General features: G+C 37.4%; 1 pseudogene; it reads right to left on the bottom strand.

Annotated features, from left to right (window-relative positions):
* Nucleotides 1-8,640: 8,640 nt before the first annotated feature.
* On the bottom strand, nt 8,641-9,182 carry LOC101551354 (60S ribosomal protein L17-like; annotated as a pseudogene).
* Nucleotides 9,183-10,195: the final 1,013 nt, after the last annotated feature.

The following is a 10,195-nucleotide window of genomic DNA, read 5'->3' as shown; positions in this document are numbered from 1 at the left end:
CCTTCCCCCCACCTTCCCAGCCCCCACCCCGCATGTGTAACTGGCAAATTTCACTTTACTTTCACTTTACTTTGATTACATTCAATATTTCAACAAAAAAAATTCACTATTATTGATTTGGAGTTTCTCCCCCCTAAAGTCGATCTGCTGAAAAGAAAGCATTTGGTAATTTGTTTTCCATTGCTGAGAATGAAGAGATATGAGGTCCAGAGGCCGCACTAGCAGCAGCATAGTTTTGGATTTCTGTATTTTATTATTTTATAACTAAGTCCAGAGAAATGTCTGCCAGGAATCGCAACATTGTAAGCTTGTACCTCTCAGCTACTTTATATTCCACATATGAGTGCGATCTTTCTATATCTGTCTCTTTCTTTCTGACTCATTTCACTCAGCATGATACTTTCCATGTTGATCCACTTATCCACTTATATGCAAATTTCATGACTCCATGTTTTCTGACAGCTACGTAGTATTCCATTGTGTAAATATACCAGAGTTTCTTTAGCCAATCATCTGTTTTCGGGCACTCTGGTTTTTTCCATATTGTGACTATTGGCTATTGTAAACAGTGCAGCAATGAACATGGAAATGCAGATGTCATCTCTACTATACCTTTTTGCCTCTCCGGGAAATATTCCCAGGAGTGGTATTGCTGGGTCAAATGGGAGCTCAATTTCTAACTTTTTGAGAATCGTTCATATTGTTTTCCAAAAGGGCTGAACCAGTCGGCATTCCCACCAGCAGTGAAGGAGAGTCCCTTTCTCCCCACATCCACACCAACACCGGTTGCTTTTGTTTTTTGGGATGCGGGCCAGTCTCTGTGGTGTGAGATGATATCTCATTGTTGTTTTGATCTGCATCTCCCTGATGGTTAGTGATGTTGAACATTTTCTCATGTGCTTCTTAGCCATTCGGATTTCTTCTTTGGGAAAGTTTCTGTTCATTTCCTCACCCCATTTTTTGATCGGGTTGGCAGTTTTCTTCTTGTGGAGTTCAACCAGTGCATTGTATATCCTTGTTATCAACCCTTTATCGGATGGGTACTGCATAAATATCCTTTCCCATTCTGTGGGTTGTCTTTGTATTTTGGTCACTGTTTCTTTTGAGTTGCAGAAGCTTCTTAGTTTGAGATAGTCCCATTTATTTATCTTTGTTTTCACTTGCTTGTCCAGTGGCATGTCAGCTTTGAAGATACCTTTGGCTTCAATGTCGTGGAGGGTTTTGCCGACCTTATCTTCAATGTACCTTAGGGATTCTGGTCTGATGTTGAGGTCTTTAATCCATTTTGATCTGATTTTTGTACATGGTGATAGATGGAGGTCTAAGCCCATTTTTTTGCATGTAGCCCTCCAGTTTTGCCAGCACAATTTGTTAAACATGCTTTCCTTGCTCCACTTCACATTTCTTGCTCCCTTATCAAAGATTAGATGATCATATATTTGGGGTGTATGTCAGATTATTCAATCCTGTTCCATGGGTCTGCAGCTCTGCCTTTGTTCCAGTATCATGCTGTTTTAATGACTACCGCTTTGTAGTAGAGTTGGAAGTTGGGGAGGTTGATTCCTCCCATTTTCTTTTTCCCAAGGATTGCTTTAGCTCAAAAATATATTTTTGGAGTTATATCTTTGAGGATTTTCTGGAATTTTATATGGGGAAAGAAATAAAACAAAATCTATGGCCTGAGCGCAAAATATATATTACAATAATATTTACAAAGAAAAAATACTAAATTGGGTAGGAGAAAGAATAAAACCACAGGATTTGTGTTCTTTAGATGTTAAGCCTGTTATATATTTTTATACATATAACTAGCAATCCCAAATCACATCATAGTGAATACTATAGTGTGCTGTACATTTCACTTTTCTGATGAAGTTGTAAATTCTCTCAACGGTCAAGTATGATGACTGCTAAAAGTTCATAGCCGAGTTCTTCTGTGGACATTGCCCCAGGTTCAAATAAACTGTCCTCTTGAATGTCAGAATAATAGTATACATGGTAAGGCACTTGCCTTACATATGGCAGACCCAGATTCGATCCCCAGTACTTCATATTGTATCCTTAGCCCACCAAGAGTAATCCCTGAGCAGAGCCAGGATTAAGCCCTGAATAGCTAAATGTGTCCCAAAACTAAAATCAAAAATATATTAATAAACTGCCCCATCTAAAGCTATCTTCTCTCATTGAAGTTGTTCTGCAGGGAATAATCAATTGCTACAGAGCTGCAATGGCCTAACTCTGTTACCTCTACTTGGAATTACTTTGAAGGGATTTCTTTCTCATTTTCTTTTCTTTTACCTTGGCTTTCTTTTTCCTTGTTCTTGTTCTAATTAAAACAATGGACACTTATAATTTGTAACTGAAACTTATATCACCATCATCTCGTTGCTCATCGATTTGCTCAAGCGGGCACCAGTAATGTCTCCATTGTGAGGCCTGTTGTTACTGTTTTTGGCATATCGAATACACCACGGGTAACTTGCCAGGCTCTGCCATGCGGGCAAGATACTCTCAGCTTACATATGTTGTATAACGTTATATTGCATTATTAAGTTATATTGTATTAAATAAGTTATGTAATGTTACATATAAGTTATATACACAGGTGTGTATAATTAATAGGTGCACATACTACATTACACTTTGAAACTATTTTGAAGAGCACCTATCACATGAGACTTCTCCATGGGATTTTCAGAGGACCTTACTGTCACTGTTGCAATTTATCTTCTCCCTCTGACACAGCTTCTTTCACTTCCTCACAAGTATTGTTCCCAAGATCAATTTCTTATGAACTTCTGGCATGTAAATCTCAGTCTCAGAGTCTCAAAGTTTCCAGGAAACATCACCTAAGATGGTTGGTGTCCAAAGCAACTGAGAAAACAGAGTCTACAATGGGAATTCTAAAGCTTGTCCACCTGCTGGTCAGCTGATAAAAGCACTATCCTGGCTGTCAGGTGCAGTATCAAAGGTCTTGGAATTTGGTGAGAGTGTGACTGTTACAATCTTCACATGTAGTAAACTAAAATAAGATTCTGGCAGAAGGGAATGCATGGCAGGTGTTTTATCACAGGCATTTGAGAAACAGTAACCACAAGAACAATGGGATCAGATGGCTCTTTCTGAGTTGTATCAATGCTATAGAGAAAAATAATGTAATTCAAGGTGAACTATGAAAATCATAGGTCCCACTGGATAAATGAGAATGTTTCCATTTCCTATCATCATAAGATTGGAAAAAGCTAGTGACTATCTTGAGATTTTACAAGTACAGCAGAGGTGAAGAGAAGGTTGAATTCTCGAACTTGAAAAGTCTGCTGTGCCAAGGTCAGAGTTCTCACTAGAAAGATTACTAAGAATTTGTATTTAGATATAAAGGTTGATCCATATTTTAAATTTCAAAACCAGAAGAATTTTATTTCCATGTGTTAAGAGTATAACTTGCCTCTTACTTAAAATTAATGCAGAGGCCCCTACATTATTGGACACTATTAGTGCCCTGCACTGTGATCCACCATCTGTCAGTAACTAAAGCTAGTTACAAAAGATTAGGTCAAAATATACTTGGGTCAGGGCTGGAGCGATAGCACAGCAGGTAGGGCATTTGCCTTGCACACGGCCAACCCAGATTTGATCCCCAGAATCCCATATGGTCCCCCAAGCACCACCAGAATTTCTGAGTGCAGACCCAGGAGTATCCCCTGTGCATCGCTGAGTGTGACCCAAAAAGCAATATATATATACACACACACACACATATTCGGGTCAGTAATCACTAGGTCTGCTATAAGGAATAGCACCACATTCTGAAAGAACTCTAAGTCCTAGTTGACATTTACCAATAGATACCAGGAGAAATATATATTAAGCTGGATCCAAAGGAAACTTGACTGGGAGGGACTGGTGGATTGAATAGACATTTGTAAAAGAGAAATGGTATTTAGTAACTTTGCAAGGACCCTCAAAAAATGCAGCAAAACTACAGTTGAGCTAGCTCCAGGGAGCATGGAAAATTTGATTGCCCATAGAAACTTCCATGTAAGAGTTAGAATTGGTAGGGTGTATCATAGGAAAGGGCCAACCAGCTTTGATTACCTTAAATTAAGTTGTCCTTAATATTCTTAATAAGTTACAGAAAGCTTGTTACAACTTGAAATCCTATAGTTAGCATTCTACATACATCCATATGCAAGATGTTACCAAATTTCTGTGAAAAAGTAACTTTTAAACCCTCAGGAAAATAGAATACAAAGACATATTTAACTGTGTTAAAAATAAATAAAACAAAAATGAGAATTAAATGAGACAACAGTTTGATGAGAAATCAGCACAGATGTTCTAGAATAATATGCACAAAATTTTTATAATATATTTCCCTGTATGTTGAGATTAAAGCAATATTTTGCCAGTTAAGAAGGATGGTGGGAGATGAAAGTGGGGAATGAGTAAGTGAAGGTAACGTTGGTTGAGGAATTTGGACAGTTTGGTGATGAAGCAGTAAGATAACTGTACACCAAAACCATAAGCAATAACACTATTATAAAACATATAATCAAACTATAATTAAATTTTTACAGAAAAATGAGTTGACCAAGGGTGATAGGGAAACTTGAGACATTGCTGGAGGGATATTGACACTGGTGATGAGTATGGAGTTGAAAAACTGTAAGACTAAAACTCTGTTATCAGCAGTATTGTAACTTACAGTACCTAAACAGAAAATGAGAGAAAAGTAAAGTCTAAACAGTGACAGATTATTTGCAAGTTTTTAAAAAAGTGATTTTTCTATATTTTTCTTTGTTTTTTATAATAATTCACCTTTTCATTTAAAATTAATGTTATACCTGTTACATTGGAGACAAGATCAACAAAACCCTCCATGACATTGTAGCCAACGGTATCTTCAAAGCTGACACTCCACTGGCCAAGCGAGTGAAAACAGAGATAAATAAATAGGACTACCTTAAACTAAGAAGCTCCTGCATCTCAAAAGATACAGTGACCAAAGTACAATGACAGCCTTCAGAATGGGAAAGGATATTTACCCAATACCCATCTGGTAAGGGGTTGATATCAAGAATATAAAAAGCACTGGTTGAACTCCACAAGAAGAAAACTGCTGACCCAATCAAAAAATGGGGTGAGGAAATGAAAAGAAACTTCCCCAAAGAAGAAATCTGAATGGTTGAGAGGCACATGAGAAAATGCTCGACATAACTAATCATCAGGGAGATGCAGATCAAAACAACAATGAGATACCATCTCACACAACAAAGACTGGCCCACATCCAAAAAAACAAAAGCTACCGGTGTTGGAGCGGATGTGGGGAGAAAGGGACTCTTCTTCACTGCTGGTGGGAATGCCGACATGTTCAGCCCTTTTGGAAAACAATATGGACGATTCTCAAAAAATTAGAAATTGAGCTCCCATTTGACCCAGCAATACCACTCCTGGGAATATATCCCGGAGACGCAAAAAGGTATAATAGAAATGACATTTGCATGTCTATGTTCATTGCAGCACTGTCTACAATAGCCACAATCTAGAAAAATCCGGAGTGCCCCAAAACAAATGACTGGTTAAAGAAACTTTGGTACATCTACACAATGGAATATTATGCAGCTCTTAGAAAACATGAAGTCATGAAATTTGCATATAAGTGGATCAACATGGAAAGTATCATGTTGAGTGAAATGAGTCAGAAAGAAAAAGACAGACATAGAAAGATTGCACTCATATGTGGAATATAATGTAGCAGATAGGTACGATCTAGCAATGATGCAACTTCTGGCAGAAATTTCTCTGGACTTAGTTACTAAAATACAGAAATCCAAAACCTTGTGACCACTATTGTAGCCACACGACCTCATATCTATTCATTCTCAGAAATGGAAAACAAATTGTCAAATGCTTCCTTTCCAGCAGGTCTGACTTTGGGGGAGGAAACTCGAAACAATAATAGTGAGGTTTTTGTTGAAATATTGAATGTAATCAAAGTAAAGAGAAAGTAAAGTGAAATTTATCAGCTACACAGGCGGGGTGGGGGGCTGGGGAAGTGGGGGGGGGGTGGAAGCTTTACTGTGATTCTTGGTGATGGAATATGTGCACTGGTGAAGGGATGGGTGTTTGAGCATTGTGTAACTGAGACTTAAGCCTGAAAGCTTTGTAACTTTCCACATGGTGATTCAATATAAAACTAAAAAAAGAAAGAAAAAAAAAACAAAATTGATGTTATACCTATAAAAAAGCATTAAAGCCACTAAAATTTTATGTCTCTTTACCCTGAACATGTTTATATAATATTCTTTCAATCTTTATATAAAATACATTTGGATAGAAAAGGTCTAGGAAGTAACGTATTTTTCATTCTCACATAGCCAAAAGAAACATCAGGGAATGAGGGAAACTCTGATAGGGAGAAGAAAGTCCCATCCTGAGAAGCTAACAGACTATAAAGACTTTTCTTTGGGTAGAAATCCATAATAGGATACAGTTAAGCATGAAGCCTGGTTGACAATTACATAGAATTGTGGCTTTAAAAAAGATGTGCTTATCTGTATAGTCTCCATTTTTAAACAATTCCTCTCAAACACCAATTCAGTTTGAAATTTCCAAGATTCTCCTCTACTATTGTCTTAAGTGGTACATGAGAAAAGGAGTCTGGGTTAAAATATGGGAAATACTGCCCACTATAGTCATACTCCTAGAAAGACCTATTAAGAGCTCTGAAACTACTGCTCATTGCCAAGTATATGAAGTTAAATTGAGCATATTTGACTTAAAAAATAAAAAGATCAGGGCTGGAGGAGCGATAGCACAGCGGGTAGGGAGTTTGCTTTGCACGCGGCCAACCCAGGCTCGATTCCCAGCATCCCTGAGCACTGTCAGAAGTAATTCATGAATGCAGAGCCAGGAGTGACCCCTGTGCATCACCAGATGTGACCCAAAAATAAATAAATAAATAAATAAAATAAAAATATCAAAAGACTTGAAAACATTTATTCTATTTGACTTTGTTTTTTTAATAATGGACTTTTCCTAAAAATCATGTATATGACCCCTCTTTCTCTCCTCTCACATCTTTCTAAAATTTCATTTAATGAAAAAATACTTTGCTTTGAAAAAAAATCATGGACACAAACATAGTTTTTGCTGTAGAATTTTATCCCCCTGTCATATATTTAATCATAGATGAGAAATCAGCTAAAATCCTAATAGAGTGTGGAGTTGACTATATAAAGTATGGCATATTCATAAAGACAATTGAAGGAAGAGTACAACCAGAAATCAACTATAAATCTCAAGGGAAATCTGACTAGCTCACAACCTACTTTGACTAAGAGATCCATTTAGGACCTCTAAAGGTAGTTAACTGTTCACCTTTACAGTAGAGAAGAGCTGAGAACAGGGAAGGGATTCATGACATGGCATACAGCAGCGGCCACTATTACTATTGACAGACCTGACCCTTTGGAGTAAGACAGATACTGTGTACATTATAGGCTCCAGTATCAGTAAATTTCCTGATGGGGATGAAAGACTATAATACTGATATGAAATGGACACTGGGACCAAACATTATGTCCTGGTGTTTGAGGCTAGAGGCGGAACTATAGGCTAAGTCCCCTCCACTGTCTTCTGTGAATGACTAGGTCAAAGATTCTGCCATAATCCTGAAAAGAATGAGAATGCAGATTTTTTTCATAGATAGAGACCCAGCTTGGTCAGGTAGGCAAAGAAACAAAGTGAAACTCTTCCTTTAAGTTGTTCTATTCCCACCCAATAGCCACACTGAGACAGATCACGAATTTTTACCTCATTATCATCCCACAATAGCCATATAAACATAGGAAAACACCAAACCAAGATCCAAAACTCCAATACCACTGAGAGGAATACTAAAGAAACAATTTGGATGTGCATGCAGAAAAAATTAGCAAAGCAATCATTGTAAAAATAATTTGGAATTTCCTCAAGAAAACAATATATGTACATAGAGACAATATAAAGTACAGACACCTGAGATTATAACTATGAACTATTTAAAAATCCATAAACAAGGGCCAGAGATATAGGACAGATGTTAAGCCTTACTTTTGTCCAATCCTAGTTCGATCCCTGACAATACATATAGTCCCCTGAGCACCACCAGGAAATACTTCTTAACACAAAGCCAGAAGTAGACCCTGAACATTGCCATGTGTAGCCCAATCCCACCCCAGCCACCAAAAGACAAACATAGACTCAGAGTGAAAGGCTGGTTAAAGTGTTCCAAGAAAATAATTGTTTTCTTTTGTTTTTTTAAAGAAGAGAGAACTACTAATTCTCATTTCTAATAAAATAGACTTTTTGTCAAAAATGATAGAAATAAAGACATACAATGACAAATCAAGAATATATAATGGATATAAACAAAGATACACCTAACTCAAGCACACCCAACAATTATTAACAAGCCCTGAGGGATACAACATAGTAATAGCAGGGTGGGCTGTAAACATCTGATGGACTGTGGTGAAGGGATATTGGCCCATTGGTAGTGGGCATATAATGTGCCTATAAATTGTACCCCTAAAAGCATATAGACATTTAAACTCTTTTTTTTTCAGTCTACTTAGATTTTTTATTTTATGCTGAGCTTATTCCCAGGCCATAAGTTTTTGCTTCTTCAGTTTCTTCTGTGATATCTTTTTCTTCTGTGCAACTTCCTCTTCAGGTTTAGGAACAATCTGTTCTTTTTCAGTGAGAATCATCTCAATGTGGCAGGGAGAGCTCATATAGAGGTTAATTCGCCCATGAGCCCTGTAAGTTCTGGGTGCATCTTGGGTGCTTTGTTCACCTGGATATGCTCAATGATCAGAGAATCTACATCTAAACCCTTGAGTTCAGCATTACTTTCTGCATTTTTAAGCATGTGCAGTAAGAATTCAGCACTCTTTTTGGGCCAACAACCCTGTGTCCAGCCCCACTGCTTGTCCTGGGCACACCTCCCAACACCACTGTAACGCCGGAAGGGCACACACTGCTTCTGCAGAGTGACATCCTTCAAGTACTTAGTGGCCTTTCTAATACGCATGCCCTTGATGGCCTGAGCCGTTTCCCGAGTGTTCTTGAAGTGCACTCGAAAGTTCGAGCCCCGAGACTTGCATGATTTCGTCGGGTTCTCGGGGTCCAGAGAGTAGCGCACCTCCAACGGCCACTCTAGACATTTAAACTATTATAAATCAATGTTACTTCAATTTTTTAAAGACAAAGAAAATATATTGAAAATGTGTTAGAAAAGAATGGAGTGGAGATTCCTTGAATACCTAAAAATAGAAACATTTTATGGTCCAGCAACCACAGTTGAACATTGATCCAAAGAATATGAAAATTTGAAAAGATATTTGCACTTCTATGTTCAGAGAAACACTATTCATGATCGTTAAAATGTGACATCAACCTAAAAGCCAATCAATAGATGACTGGATAAAGAACTGTGGTTTATGGTCTAGATGGAATACTGTGTTGTTTAAAAGGTGAAAGCATGCCTTTTAGAACAAAAATGTATGAAATTTGAGTAAATTTGCTAATTTACATAAGTAAGAAAATGAGAGACAATTACTAGATGGTTTACCTTATGTGTGAAATATAAATAAAGCTAATGAACTGGGAAAAAATAACAAAACCCTAACATTTCATTAAAGTTATGGTGTTTACAATGGAAAGATGGATTGATTTAAACAAGTCATTTGATTATGAAATGGCTCTCAAGCTTTGGTGGTAGTTACAGAGACACATACACAGAGGTGTGAAGATATACCCCTTAAATGCTATAGTACTTTAAATCAATGATCAATCTATTAAAAAGCAACATGTCTTTGTTTCTTCTCTCCCATTTTCCCGTCTCTCATTCCCCTCTCTTTACTATGCTGATTTCCATCATTATAGTTGATACGAGAATATGACAGACTAACCTGTTGATGAAGTTCTTAAATGTGTCAACTTGCATTATAGAATTTTAACATTAATTTTTTCACTACGTATTTTCTGTCTGCATGACTTAGCATGCTGATACCTGGCAGATTCCTTCTAACAGACAGACATCCCAGCAGCAAGGGCCAAACTCAGCCTCACTTTCCTCTCAGCTAAGCTCCAGCTATTAGTCCTTTTCTGCTGAAAATGGGCAGCATCACAAGCAGAAGTTATTTTATT

Source organism: Sorex araneus, chromosome 3 (assembly GCF_027595985.1).
Source record: "Sorex araneus isolate mSorAra2 chromosome 3, mSorAra2.pri, whole genome shotgun sequence".
Taxonomy (NCBI): Eukaryota; Metazoa; Chordata; class Mammalia; order Eulipotyphla; family Soricidae; genus Sorex; species Sorex araneus.
This window is presented reverse-complemented; position numbering and strand designations above follow the sequence as displayed.